A 15,580-nucleotide genomic window follows, 5' to 3' on the forward strand; every position below is an offset into this window, starting at 1 on the left:
TTTGACAGATTCAGACAAATACTGGGTACCAGTGTGTGTGCAGTGAAATACAGTGTGTGCAGTGTGTGTGCATGTGTCACTCTCAAGCAGATATCAGTTGTATGTATGTTTACAGTCAACTACGGTCTACGGCATACCAGATTTCAACAATTAAAGAATACAACTAACTATGGCAGTTTTGTATCCTACATTGCAGAAAGTAAAGCAGAAAGAAGAGAATTACCTCGGAAGTGCCGAATGAAAGGTGGGAGGTAGGCTCGCGTAGTAGTAGCTCAGGCGCCGCGTACCTCTCAAAGCTCCGGAACTGACGCAGGCCGTCTGGGGGCAGAACGTGGATCGCCGGCCGGTAGGTCGCCGGGTCGAACAGGCGCTCGCTCAGTGGTAAGAGCTCGACCCCGGGATCCATCTCGTGGTCCGGGGGAGTCCCGCCACGTGGAATGTCGTCCGCCATGTAGAGAATGGTGTGAAAATGGCCGGAAAAGGAAAACCGAGCCGGAATATGAAGAGTCAACTGAAAAGTCAACTCCTGAAAGGGTCGGAAATGGCCGGGAAGGCCGGAATGTGAAAGGGCACGGAAATGAAAAGGAAAGTGAGGGGAACAAACCCCGAAAAGGCGAGAACGCCAAACGAGGCACCGAAACGAGAATGTGATCGGTCGAAAACGTCCGAAACGCGAAGAGAAATACGAATCCGACGACGAAACGGGCGTAGAACGCGAAGAAACGGAGAAACGGGGAAAAAAAAAAGCTCTAGAGAGAGAGGGCAAGAGTTTTCGGCGTGGAGGAAATGAGAAAATAGGGCTTGAAGCCCTATTTTATAACACCCAAGGTGAAAAGTCAAAACTGCCCCGCACCAGCAACTGTTTGCCGGTCGGCAATGTTTTGTGCCGGCCGGCACTTTTTTGTGCCGATGGAATTGTTTTTGTGCCGATGGCCAGCCGGTGGCCTCATCTTTCGGCCGGTGGGGTTCCCACAGCCTTGTTTAGGCCATTTGAGCTGTTCTGGGTCTTCATAGCTCAAGAAAGTGCAAGAAAGTGCATCTCCGACGTTCAACCGGCCTCCGTTCTGACCGCGGGCCGTGTCTCTAGTGCGTGGCACTCGAATTCATGCAAGGTGTATCCTTTTTGTATCCTTTTGAATTCAAAAGTTACCCCATGTGTGTTGCACGAGTTCATCACACTACTTCGGCGCATCACATCGCACTGTCATGCGCTACACATTTGCATTGTTATGCACGTGTTACATGCGTTGCAACACGCACCCCTTTGCATTGTCGTGCACATTTCTCATGCATCATCATTGCATTTCCATTCCATGCATTGTCATGCATTCCGGAATATGTGCGTTGTTGCGCATTTAAGCCCGTTTACATTTCGTGTGGCATGCATGTCGCACTTAGCATCACACTGTTTTGTGCATTTCAAATCGTCGCACTGTTTTGTGCATTTCAAATCGTCGCACTGTTTTGTGCATTGCATTCCCTCGCGCTGTTTTGCGCATTGCATTCCGTCGCGCTGTTTTGCGCATCTCATTGCATTTTGCGTAGACCGCATGTTAATTCTTTATTTGCGTAGACCGCATCTCAATTCTTTACTTGCGTAGACCGCATGTTAATTCTTTATTTGCGTAGACCGCATGATAATTCTTTCCTTGCGTAGACCGCATGATAATTCTTTCCTTGCGTCGACCGCATGATCATTTTATTCCTTGCGTAGATCGCATGTCAATGTTTTACTTGCGTAGACCGCATGATAATTCTTTACTTGCGTAGACCGCATGATAATTCTTTCCTTGCGTAGACCGCATGTTTATTCTTTCCTTGCGTAGACCGCATGATAATTCTTTCCTTGCGTAGACCGCATGTTTATTCTTTCCTTGCGTAGACCGCATGTTAATTCTTTACTTGCGTAGACCGCATGTTAATTCTTTATTTGCGTAGACCGCATGTCAATTCTTTACTTGCGTAGACCGCATGTTAATTACATTACCTGCGTAGACCGCATGTTTGTAATCATCTCATTACTTGCGTAGACCGCATGTTAATTACATAACCTGCGTAGACCGCATGCTTAATTTCATTACCTGCGTAGACCGCATGTCTTGATTGCGTAGACCGCATATTTAATTTCATTACCTGCGTAGACCGCATGTCTTGGATTGCGTAGACCGCATGCTTAATTTCATTACCTGCGTAGACCGCATGTTTTGATTGCGTAGACCGCATGTTTAATTTCAATACCTGCGTAGACCGCATGTTTTGATTGCGTAGACCGCATGCTTAATTTCAATACCTGCGTAGACCGCATGTTTTGATTGCGTAGACCGCATGTTTAATTTCATTACCTGCGTAGACCGCATGTTTTGATCGCGTAGACCGCATGTTTTAATTTCAATACCTGCGTAGACCGCATGTTTTGATTGCGTAGACCACATGTTTAAATTTCATTACCTGCGTAGACCGCATGTCTTGTATTGCGTAGACCGCATGTTTAAATTTCATTACCTGCGTAGACCGCATGTCTTGGATTGCGTAGACCGCATGCTTAATTTCATTACCTGCGTAGACCGCATGTTTTGATTGCGTCGACCGCATGTTTAATTTCAATACCTGCGTAGACCGCATGTTTTGATGGCGTAGACTGCATGCTTAATTCCATTACCTGCGTAGACCGCATGTTTTGATTGCGTAGACCGCATGTTTAAATTTCATTACCTGCGTAGACCGCATGTTTTGACTGCGTAGACCGCATGCTTATTCAAATCTCATTACCTGCGTAGACCGCATGTTTTGATTGCGTAGACCGCATGCTTAATTCCATTACCTGCGTAGACCGCATGTCTTACTTGCGTAGACCGCATGTTTAAATTTCATTACCTGCGTAGACCGCATGTTTTGATTGCGTAGACCGCATGTTTAATTTCAATACCTGCGTAGACCACATGTTTTGATGGCGTAGACCGCATGCTTAATTCCATTACCTGCGTAGACCGCATGTTTTGATTGCGTAGACCGCATGTTCAGTTTCATCACCTGCGTAGACCGCATGTTTCAACTGCGTAGACCGCATATTTGCTAAATATCATCACCTGCGTAGACCGCATGTTCATGATCAATTTTGTTGACTGCGTAGACCGCATGCTCCACTTACATGTTTGTATTTCCACAGCATTGTCATGCTCCCCACTTGCCTTGCGCTGTCACGCATTTCAAGTATGCTATTGTGCATGTTGCTAACAATATTGTACCTGTTAAGTTTGTTTTCTTTTCAGGCACGATATTGTATGTACGGTTCATTTGAGGCTGGTGCAACCAGACGAGCCGCACAGGTATTTTATCTCCGAGTGAGACGTATTGAGAATTCCATAATTCTCTTACATCCTTTCTGCATTGTAGTGTAGTTTGGTATGCTAGCTTAAAATTGTCGCATGTTTGCTTCATTACAGCTTTCTTTGCATGATCATAAGTTATGCTCGGCTCTGTGCATTGTCTTGCATTTTGCCCCTGCCTCCGGGCGCATACCTTATTTGTCTTGTATGTTTGTCTGAGTCTTCGGCCTTGTCAAAAATGGGTCGTCTCTGGGCTTTGACATTCACTCCCGTCATTGTTATGACTTTCGAGTTCTGTCAAAGAGGGGCAACTGTAGACACCCCATTTTTGACCATCCTCAAGACTTGGACGTCACCATTTGAACACTCGGTGATTATCCTTGTTTGTGTTCGTTTGGAGTTCCCGGAGGTCTCGGCTCACGCGCCTTGCCTCAGGATCCCCGAACTCGACCGTTTAGTGTCTGGTTTTGCACCAAACACTTGCATCTTGCCTTTGAGAGGCAAGGTGGGGCTTGTAGACCATCCCCACCCATCACCGGCAGTGGCTAGATGCCACCGGCTGGTTTTTGCTGCCACCGGCAATATAATTTGCCGGCCGGCACTATTTGTTGCCGGTCGGCACTCTTTTGTGCCGGTCGGCACTTTTTTTGGCCAAGATGACATTTTTGGCCGGCCGATTGCTGTTCATCTGCTTTTGCAGATATTTTTAGACAGCTGTATTGCTTTTGCTCCCCTCCATACACGTGTATGGAGGGATCTCCCTCTTGCAAAAGCTTGTCTTGTAAGCTTTACAAGAGGCATATAGAGAGGGTCTCTCTCTAAAGCAAGGAGAGGACTTTTAGACATTTTTGGGAGAGAAAAAGACAGAGGAGAGCTCTGGTTTTTCTAGGGTTAGGGTTAGATATACACAACCTATCTCTCTTTCCCTCTTATTTGCACACTAGGTGTTTTGTGTCTCACTATTGCACACAAACACCTAGTGTTTCACCTTCCTCTTGGAGCTGAGGTTCCAAAGAGTGTGTTTTGAGATTTTGGTGTTGGATTCAAGCTCAAGAAGGCCATTGGAGCACCATTGTTGAAGAGGACTACAAGGGTAAGAAACTAGTCCCTTTTTCCCCCTTTTTTGCATTGATTTTCTACTAGTCTTAGAGCTGTTTTTGTGCTTGTTGTATAACATAAAAAAGTTCTGTTTTTAGGCCCTCTTTATTGTTTATTAAGAGTGTTTTGTTGTTTGAGGGTTGTTGACCACCCTTAGGCCTCAAAAGGCCTCATTTTGAGCCATTTTGTGCTAGCTCCGGGATTTTGGTGTTGAGGTCTCTTCACCACTGAAATCTTGAGGGATTTCAGTGGTGAAGATGATGCTTTGAAGTCCCAAGAAGGAGAGGGCCACCCCCTCTCCTTGTTGTCCTTGAAAAGGGCATGTTTTGGCCTCTCAAGGAAGCCTATGCTTGAGTGTGTGTTGAGCATGTTTGGTTTGTTTTTCATGCTTATATATCCATAATATAACATGATTTCAAGTTGGTTTTGGAACTCCATGCATGTTTAGCATAGTTGCCTTGTAATGCCATGTTTATGCCTTAACATGTCTTAGGTTGTTAGCCTTAGTTGGAGCATGTTTTAGGCTTAGTCTTGTGAAGATTATGTGCTTATTTTGCCATGTTCTAGGTCTGTCCATAGTCGTTTGGGTCGATTTTGGCATGCTTGATATAGCTCCTTTGTATTTGGGCTTGTTGGCCTTGAGTATGTGCATGTGTAGCATGCCATCTTTGCATTGTTTTGATGATTTGGAATCATCCTACATGCTATTTCAGTCCCATTTCCATGCTTGTTGGATTGCCTTGCATGTCTCTTTAATGCTTTGAAAGCATGTGTTGCAATGCTCCATGTTTTGGCCATGGTGTATGCCTTTGTATTTGGGCCACTTAGATGCCATCTAAGGAGTCCTTTGGCCTTGTTTTAACATGCTAAAAATCTGTTTTTAGTTGTTTAATGCATGCCATGTTTGGTCATGTTAAGTGTAGTTCAATGCCTTATTGATTTGCTTTGAACACTTGGACTATTCGTTGCATGTTTTGGCTTGATTTTGTTGCTTGGTTTGGCACCATCCTAACATGATTTCAATACTTATGTTGCATGCTAATTAGTCCATGATTCCTCCTTTCAAGTGTGCTTGAATATTGCTCGTTTTGTGCTTAAGTATCGGTCCTTATGTACATGTGTGTGTGTATGCCATTTAGCCCTCACTTTTTAGCACTTTGGCCACTGTTTTAGGCCTTTTTAGAGTCGCCTAATTCATGTTTAAGTCCATCTTTGCACCCATTTGTATTGCCATATGCATGCTTGTATGCTTGCATAAGTTAATTGCCATGCCATGTTGCATCCTTAGCTTGTATGCCTAGGTTGCATTGCATCTTGCATGCATGCCTTGTTCCTTGAAATGGTGATAGGAATTAGGCCTAATTTGTTTGATTGGTTTGCATGCATTTTAAATCAAAGTTGCATACTTGGTTCCTTGGGCCATCATGCATGGAAATGCGTGATTGGTGGTCCGAGAACCAAGGCACATGTCCCTTTGAGTCATCACAATGATAAGAGACATGGTTGGTGCATACATGCCTTGAATTGTGCTGCCACGCCTTGTTTTGCCCTCTGTTGCTGTGAGTTGCAGGTCCAGCAGACTTTCTTTGCCGACCGGCAGTGTAAGGTGTCGGCCGGCAATCTTTTCTCTGCCGACAGCTTCAATTTTGTGCCGATGGATACACACCAGCGCCGGTGGTGATCCCACTCAGCCGGTGGTACTCCCCAGTGCCTAGGGATGCAACCCTGAGGTTTTGACAGCCTCCAGAGGAGTGAAAGAAGGAAAACAGAGGCAGCTTGCGCATGGCGGCGCGCTTCCCGAGGCGTTTTCCTGTTTTAATTAGTCTATTTAATTTGTTAATTAAATTAGGCAATTTGTAATATTAATTAGCTTGCGTAGTTAATTAATTTGTAATATTTATTCGGTCCCTCCGAGTGAGGGCAAATCTGTAATAAGTGTGCGTGGGTGGTGTGTATGTCTTCCAACCTCACTTCTTTCTTCCCTTTTACTTACCCGCTTTAATGGTTAGTATTAGGACGCGTTTAAATTAGCATACCTCATGCTATGCATGCGTGCATCCATGTATTTGTATTACATGCATTGAGCTCGGTACATCATGCTAACTGCATATGTATTTTCAAATTCCAAACTGAATATGTGTTAATTGTGCATTTTCACATGACATGTCTAGGTTAGCCGAGCCTATCTTAGCAACACTTGGTATGCGATGCATTAGGCACTTAACATGGACTTGGATCATGCATATTTGCTAACAAGTTCTTTGTTTTGGCACGGAGTACTATGTAAGTATTTCCGCTTTAGCATATCGCATGAGTGTGAATGTTGCCATGACAGCATGCTTAACATGTGGCTAGATGCTTATGTGTTAAACTGTTTTGAATGCCTGTGGGTGAAGGTTGGATTGTTTGAGTTGGAAAGACTCGTTGAAATCCGCATTTTAGCCTACTTGCGAGTAGCAAATTCCAAAGCATTTTCAAACCGAACGGATATGCAATGTTTATTTCCAAATTAGGCAATCTAGTCTATACTTGTTTGCTGTGCGCATAACATAGTAATTCTAGGTTGATAATCGGAATAAGAACACGTAAAGTTTTCAAAAACGGATATCACGGTTAGTAGAGGCCGGTCTTCGGACCGGGCGAAAGGGGGTGCTCATAGCTGACCTTCCCCGATCGTACCCAAGCTCCCGAGCCGAGACAACTCCGGTGATGACGGACATGTGGCCTTCGGCACCGAGTCAGGGTTTCCTAAATTTCCCATTTTAAAAAATATTTAGGTGGCGACTCTGTATCTGGCAAAGTAGTCCATGTTTGGCACTACTTTTTTCAAAAATCTGTTTCTCAAAACGATTTGCCAGATTTGGACTCTTTGGTTCAAATTAAGAACCGTGACACAAGTCGAGTCCGAACTGTAGTAACCCCAAATGAACAGAACGGGACTCATCCTCCCGGGGCGTTCGGGGACGTCTACACCTTCTCAACTTTCCCACTGGAGATCTTCTCTCGGAGGGATTCTACCTCAAGGTCACCTCTCTGTGCCTCTAACACTCTAATCACAAGTGTAGGCTGCGCAACAACAGAAAACAAGGCCGCAGCCTCAACAGATTCGCCCAGTAGCAAATTAAACTCGCCAAGTGCTCCCAACATCTCCCATTCCCGGATGGCTATACAAGCTACCTCACCAATGGTCTTCCTACTAAGGGCATCGGCCACAACATTGGCCTTTCCCGGATGATAGTGCAACTCAAAATCATAATCCTCGATGAACTCCATCCACCTCCTCTGCCTCAAATTCAAGTCTCTCTGTGTAAACAGATACTTCAAACTCTTGTGGTCCGAGAACACCTCGAACTTCTCACCATAAAGGTAGTGCCTCCAGATTTTCAAGGCAAAGATCACTGCTGCTAACTCTAGGTCGTGTGTGGGGTAATTCTTCTCGTGTATTTTCAACTGACGTGAGCCATAAGCTACCACTTTCCCTTCTTGCATTAACACACAACCCAAACCCTCTCGTGAGGCATCACAATAAACCGCATAACCCAACCCTCTCTCCGGAATAATCAACACCGGAGCGGTGGTCAATCTAACTTTCAGCTCTTGGAACGACTTTTCACAAGTCTCACTCCACACAAACTTGACTCCCTTCCGAGTCAATCTAGTCAACGGTGACGCTAACCTGGAGAAATCTTTCACAAACCGACTGTAATACCCAGCTAATCCCAGAAAACTGCGGATCTCAAACACACTCTTAGGCTGTGCCCAATCTTGCACTGCCTCAACCTTGGATGTATCACCAGACACCCCTTCCCCGGATACCACGTGGCCTAAGAATATGACTTCCCTCAGCCAGAACTCACACTTCCCAAACTTGGCATACAGCCTATGGGCTTTAAGCAACTCAAGCACCACTCTCAAGTGTTCCTCGTGCTCCTCCTCTGAAGGCGAATAGATAAGGATGTCGTCCACAAAGACGACCACAAATCGGTCTAAGAACTCCCGGAAAACCCGGTTCATCAAGTCCATAAAGACTGCCGGTGCATTGGTAAGCCCAAATGGCATCACCAGAAACTCGTAATGGCCATACCGCATACGGAATGCCGTCTTCGGAATATCTTCCTCCCTGACCCTCAACTGATGGTAACCCGATCTCAAGTCTATCTTAGAGAAACAACGGGAACCCTTCAACTGGTCAAACAAATCATCTATACGAGGCATAGGGTACTTATTCTTAACCGTAGCCCGATTCAACTTCCGGTAGTCAATACACAATCTCAAGGCACCATCTTTCTTTTTAACGAAGAGGGCCGGTGCTCCCCACGGTGAAACACTAGGGCGAACAAAGCCCTTATCTAGCAATTCCTGGAGCTGAACTTTCAACTCAACCAACTCTGCTGGAGCAAAACGGTAAGGTGCCATAGAAATCGGCGCCGTACCAGGCACTAAATCGATAGAGAACTCTATCTCTCGGTGAGGTGGCAAACTAACAAGATCTTCGGAAAAAACATCCGAATACTCACAAACCACCCTCGGCAAAACATGCTGGGTCTCACCACTCTCACCACTCTCAAAGCTGGCAAGTAGACTACTAAGCTGACTTCGCCCTCGCGAATCATACGCCGGTGGCAAAACACTACCAACCCGGTCTCCCAAGAAATGGAACCACTCCCCGCTCAAGGTACATAATGTGACCCTCTGGCGGTAGCAATCAATAACAGCCCGGTATGACGATAGCCAGTCCATACCCAAAATAACATCAAAGCCCTTCATGGGCATGACAACAAACGGAAAAGGAAGCCTATAGTCGGCGACCTCTATATCACATCCTCTAACACCCTGTTTCAGGATCAACTCACCACCCAAAGGCGATACCACATAAATAGGAGATGCTAACTGTGCTAACTCCAATTCCAAAACAGATGCAAATGCAGCAGATACAAAAGAATGAGATGCACCCGTGTCTATCAACACACTAGCAACCGAGTTGCAAAACAGAAAAGTACCTCTCACTACTGATGGAGCCGGTACTAAATCCTGCGCGGTAACAGCATACACGCGCCCCGTAGGCCCCTGGTCTACCTGCTCACCTCTCGGAGCAAAAGACTGCTGCACAGACTGGGATGACGAAACCCCCGGATTGGCCCTCGAGGCCTGCACAGACTGAGCTGGCTGAAAACCCTGCGTCTGCCTAGAACCAAACGCTCCCGAAGTGGCACTCAACTGTGGGCAGAACCTTTTCAGGTGCCCAGGCTGTCCACACTGATAACAAGTCAAGGGCTGCCCCCTGCCCAAACTCTGACTCTGCGGTCTAGCTGAAGAAGAAGCAGCTTTCTGACCCCCACCCTTCTGCGGGCAAACTGAAACCTTGTGACCCAGCTGGCCACATTTGTAACAAGTGAATTCCCCCTGACCACCTCTCCCGGAGCCTACACTCGGCACTGGGAAGGTCGATCTAGCAACACCACCCTGCGACTGCTGAGGGTTAGAGCCCCTCTGCCTCCTGCCATCACTCTGACTATCCTGACTCCTCTTGGAGCCTCTCTGTCCCTCATCCTCCTCCTGCATCATAAGCTCCATATGAGCTGCAGCATCTACCAGGTGTCTATACTCTCGGATGTAAGACCCACCAACTCTCAATTTGAGTCCCCGCCTCAACTTCCGCTCAAACTCATAGCAACGGCGTTCCTCAGACGCCACCAGTTCCGGTGCAAACCTGGACAGACTGGTAAAAGTAGCCTCAAACTCGGCCACTGACAAGCCCTGCTGATTAAGCCGGCTAAACTGATCCCTCAGCTTCTCTCTAGCTGCTGCAGACAAAAATCTCTCCTGAAAAGCATTTATAAACGCCTCCCAAGTACCACCAACACGAGCCTTCTCGTACTTCCACCATTGACCCGCATCTCCCTTCAGCTGGAAGGATGCCAAGGTCACTTTCAGTGCTCCGTCCTCGATGCCAAGCATCTCGAACGTCTTACTCATTTGCTCTAACCACTCATCAGCCTTCAGTGGCTCCTTCGGATCCCCGATAAACTCATCCGGATTAGACCGGAAGAACTCCCTCTTCAAGAAAGAAGGCCCTGCCTCAGCTGCCTGATTCCCAGCTCTAAGAATACCCAAAGCTCCTGCTATCTCTCTGGCCAAGGCACCCATGGCCTACTGACCCACTGGCTCAGCCACATTGGCCTGCCCAACTCCCTCCTGCACTGCCGGAATCTCACCCGGTAACGGTACTTCCTGCCTCGCAGGTCTACCACGCCTAGCTCCTCTTCCTCGTCCTGACATCCTAATAAAGGCAACACAGAACGTTAGCACATTCATAAATGTGCCGAAACTAAACACTCACGTCCTAATGCATGGACAACTGTAATTCACTCCACATAAGCACATAAACACATAAGCACTTACGAATTTCATTTCCGGATAATGATAGTCCCGAGGCGTTACTAGAGTTCCGGTTAGAAACAGCATTGATCAAGTGCTTTTCCAACAAGACTCCCAGAAACTCAAGGATCCAATCAACATCCTAGAAATTAAATCCCATACCCACATAGTCACATAAGCATGTTAGCATTTAAGCACATAGCATATGATACTACATCTAAGTCTCTATCAAGCGAGACAAACCCATTGTGATACTAATCACTTCCCACGTACCCAAAGTATTTGAACCCGGTAGGCTCTGATACCAAGTTGTAACGCCCTCAAAATAACAACATTAAACCCACCTGATAAGACATGCATTTACATATAAACTAACCACATTCCTTTATTCCTTAGAGTTCCATTACATAAGTATTACATGTTAACATCATAACAAAATGCCCTACGGGCTTACAGCTTTCCAAGTTAACACTTGGTTACAACAAAAGAGTACTAACTCGTTTACACATTAAGCCCTTGGCTTGAAGTTACATGTAATACATCAAAAGTTAAGCAACAAAAGTATGCCCGCCTCTAGCCTCCCAGCTATGTCCTTGGAGGTGGCATGCTACCAGTACCTGAAAATGATATTCCCATATAGGGTGAGCCACAGCCCAGTAGAAATATACTAAACCAACCATGAACAATGACTAAAAGATTAGCAATTGATAGATGGCCAACACTGATACAATCACATAAATCATATATTTATGTCAAACGACTTACAAGTCCCAATTACTTTTCATTTCTCCTTTTTCAACAGATAGGCATATAAGCACTACCCACATGCTCAACAGATATGTATAACAACAATATCCACATTCTCAGATAAGCAAATAAGCTATATCCACATTCTACAACAGATATGTATAACAACAATATCCACAGATAAGCATAAAAGCTATATCCACACATCACAAAGATAAGCATATAAGCTCTATCTTCACTTCTTTAGACAAGCATATGAGCTGTATCTACGGAGTTCATCCCCTATCTTCTCCCAACACTATCCGGTTTAGAGGTACATCCCCTATCTTCCCCTAAACCGCGGAGTACATCCCCTATCTCCTCCTCTACATATAACGTATATAAACACATTGGTTCTATATACAATCACCCAATACATACAGTTAATGTATTCTATCAACCGTCAAGTTCCATGACATACTTCATTGATTAGTTTCAGTTTGCCTAATCATCATGCATTGTCTACAACAATCACGACTATCCTCCACCGATAGCCCAAAGCAGTTATTTCTAAACAGAAAATAAATGCACAAATGGATATTCAATCAACATTTCATTTCCTCATTTCTCGCCATTAATTATCCCAATTAATCAATAATGTAATTAGGTCATTATCCATAATTACCATTTCAACCCTTAGGTCCCATTTTCATCAATGATTTAACATTCATTCAATTTCTCTATGCCAAACATGCATCCAGGTTTATTATGAATAAAACCCCAACTTTTGTAAAATTACACAAAAGCCCCAAACTTTCACAAAATTACCAAACCAAACCCAACATCTCAAAATACCAAAATTTAAAGACAAAATCCATAGAGAGGAGTAGGACATCCCTACCTTGGAGTTTTAGCCAAAAAGGAGATGAAGACTCGAAGATCAACGTGCTCCAAATCCAAACTTTTTCAGATTAAATCAAAGCTCTCAACACCCTCTATCTTTTTAACAAAGGCCCTAGGCTAGATTCACACTCTAGAGAGATCAAATCTTAGAGAGAATATAAGTGTAGAGAGAGAGTGTGTCGGATCAAGGGTTTGAAAGAAGAATGAAGTGAAAAAGTGATGTTTAAAATCGCTACTGTCCGCTGATATAAAACACGCTCGCTCGAGCGAAGGCTTGGTCGCTCGAGCGACCAGACACAGAAAACTCTCGCTCGAGCCAAGAAGTTCTCGATCGAGCGAAGAAAAACCCTGACCGCTCGAGCGAAGGAAGCTCGCTCGAGCCAAGGAAGGCAACTCTCAGGTCCAGAACCAGGTGCAACCACTCGCTCGAGCGAGCCACTCTGGCTCGACCCACCAAACACGAACCCCACTCTCGCTCGAGCGACCAACTCCTCGCTCGAGCTAAGGTCCAAAATTCTGGGCAGCAACACTAGGCTCCCGAACACAACCAACCTGTAACAAACCTGCCTAACACATCCTATAACTCAAATATGAAGAAAAAGGAATGTAAACACGATAATAACCAACTACCAACATCCACGGACACATGTCCGGATCACTGTACAACAAGGGTAAACCCGGGATCGCTATAATTCTTTTGAATATATTTATTTTTTTGTTTTAGTTTAGAAGCATTGTTTTTGGTATTGGTATGTATCTAAGAAGCTTTCAATTGCAGTAAGAGTGCTTCAAAATAGAAAATTACTTCCAATTTAATTGCTTTATTTACATTTATGGTAATTTGTATATGAAACATTGTGTTTGTGTGTGAAGCATTGTTTTCCTATGCATTTTGTTAGTTTAAATTAACATGGTATATGAATCATTTTGTATATGAAGCATGGTAATTTAAATTGAATTTTTTAAATTGGTTTAACAAAGAAGCCTTCTATTTGTTAGTCTACTTTCAAATTCTATTTTTGTCATAGTGTAATGATTTAACTATGTTTATTGTGGAATCTAATCTCTTTTTGTTCTTGGTATTATTGATTGGCAGATTATTGATATTGACATAAAACAGTGTATCTTTAGCTTAAATTTTATATTATTGATATTGGTAGGTTCAAAATTTTATATTATTATGTGTGTGGTTTTGATTGATTTCTTGGTCTGAAGAAACTAACAAAATGCATAGGAAAACAATGTGCAATCTTTATTTTTTCCCCTCAATATTTAATGTACATTTGTAATCTCATCATACACCACCAGTTCAGCCCACCTGTGTTTGGATTTTGTTTTAGGCTGAAGATTCATAATGGAATGATTTCCACTCACTCCCACCGCGTATCTCAATTAAAATTTTGGTTTTGTTTAATTGGTACAAATGTATTCAATTTCTATGAAATTTGAAACTTTACCAATGTAAGTAAGAAGATAAATTCAATAAATCAATTATAAATTCAGTATCTATAAAATTTTGATTTATTGAGTTATTGATATTGTTTAATTGGCATGAGTTATTGATATAAAAGGTAAATTCATGAGTGAATTTGTTTGACTTATAAAAGTTGAGTTAGAGTTTTTATTTACTAAGATTTCAAATTCATGGCTTCTTTGTGTTAATGATAGATATTAGATTTTTTTTTCTTCTTTCTTTTTTCCAGTTAATTGGTTTTGAATTTCATAACTTAATTATTTGGATTTGTAGTATCATCCTATTTAATCTTTGATTAATCTCATTTACAAAAATCTTCTTATTTACATAGAATCCTCTAATTGGTTGTTTATAATTTCATCATTATCAGTTGGTTTAATAGAGAACCCTTATATTTGTTAGTCTACTTTCAAATTCTATATATATATATATATATATTTTATAGTGTAATGATTTAACTATGTTTATTGTGGAATCTAATCTCTTTTTGTTCTTGGTATTATTGATTGGCAGGTTTAGAATTTTATATTATTATGTGTGTGGTTTTGATTGATTGATTGATTGCTTGAATTAGATGGTTTGATTCTTGGTCTTAAGAAACTATCAAAATGCATAGGAAAACAATGTGTAATGACTCATGTCTTTGTCAGATTTATTCAATTAACTTAAATTGATAGTATTGGGCAATAGTAAAATCAACTTATACTGCCTTTTGGGTATAAATAGGACAGTTTCATGATTTTATCGTAAAAGAACCACATTTCATCATAAAAGAACCACCGTGCCTATGGCACTCCAAGTTTAAAAAAAAAAAACCACATTCAAGTTTTTTTACACAACGAGCATGGTTTTTGTAGGTGTAGACACCCCATTTTTGACCGACATTAAGACTCAGACGTCATCGATTGAGCGCTCAATGATAGTGCATGTTGTGCTCGTTTCGAGTTTCCGGAGTTTTGGCTAAGAGCCTTGCCCCCTGGGCCTCTTAACTCTTTGTGCTTCGGTTCAGTTTGTGGACCAGGCCTTATTTCTCTTCCCTGAGGGAGGGAGAGGTCTTGTAGACCATCTCTTTGTGGTCGTAGACCACTTTTCCCATTTGGAGACTAGTTTCCGATTTTCGAAGCCTTCGGCCGCGTGCCTTGTCTCGGGACCGCTTAACGTTTTCCGTTTGGCATGGTTTTTGAACCACACCTTGTTTCCTTGGCCTACAGGGCCACTGTGGCTTGGGAGACCACTTTTGTGGTTGTAAACCACTTTTGGTGCTTGTCAGCTAGTTTTCGAGGCTCCCGGCTGCGTGCTTTGCCTCCCGAACTTTCGTCTTGCATCCGTTTTGGTTTTTTTTTTGTACAAACCTTATTTTCCTTGTTTGGAAGGTTGTACAAGGGTGGGAGACCAGTTTTTTTCCTTGAAGACCACTTTTCTTCCCGCCAGCCAATTTTTTGATCTGACAACTGGTCTCCTAGGTCTTTGAGCCATCTTTTCTGGTCGACCACCCCACCCCTGGCTTGTTTTCAGTGTGCTGATCATCTCCCACCATGGCCGACCACTTGTTGTCTTGGGAGAGCACTTGTGGTGGTCGGCCGACCACTTGAAGTAGCTGGTCGATGCTTTTTGCCACCTTTTTGGAGATATTTTCCTCCAACTGGCACAGCTGGAAGGCACTAAAGCTATCCTC

Source organism: Camellia sinensis, chromosome 9, assembly GCF_055761805.1.
Source record: "Camellia sinensis isolate YWXY chromosome 9, ASM5576180v1, whole genome shotgun sequence".
In the NCBI taxonomy this organism is placed as follows: Eukaryota; Viridiplantae; Streptophyta; class Magnoliopsida; order Ericales; family Theaceae; genus Camellia; species Camellia sinensis.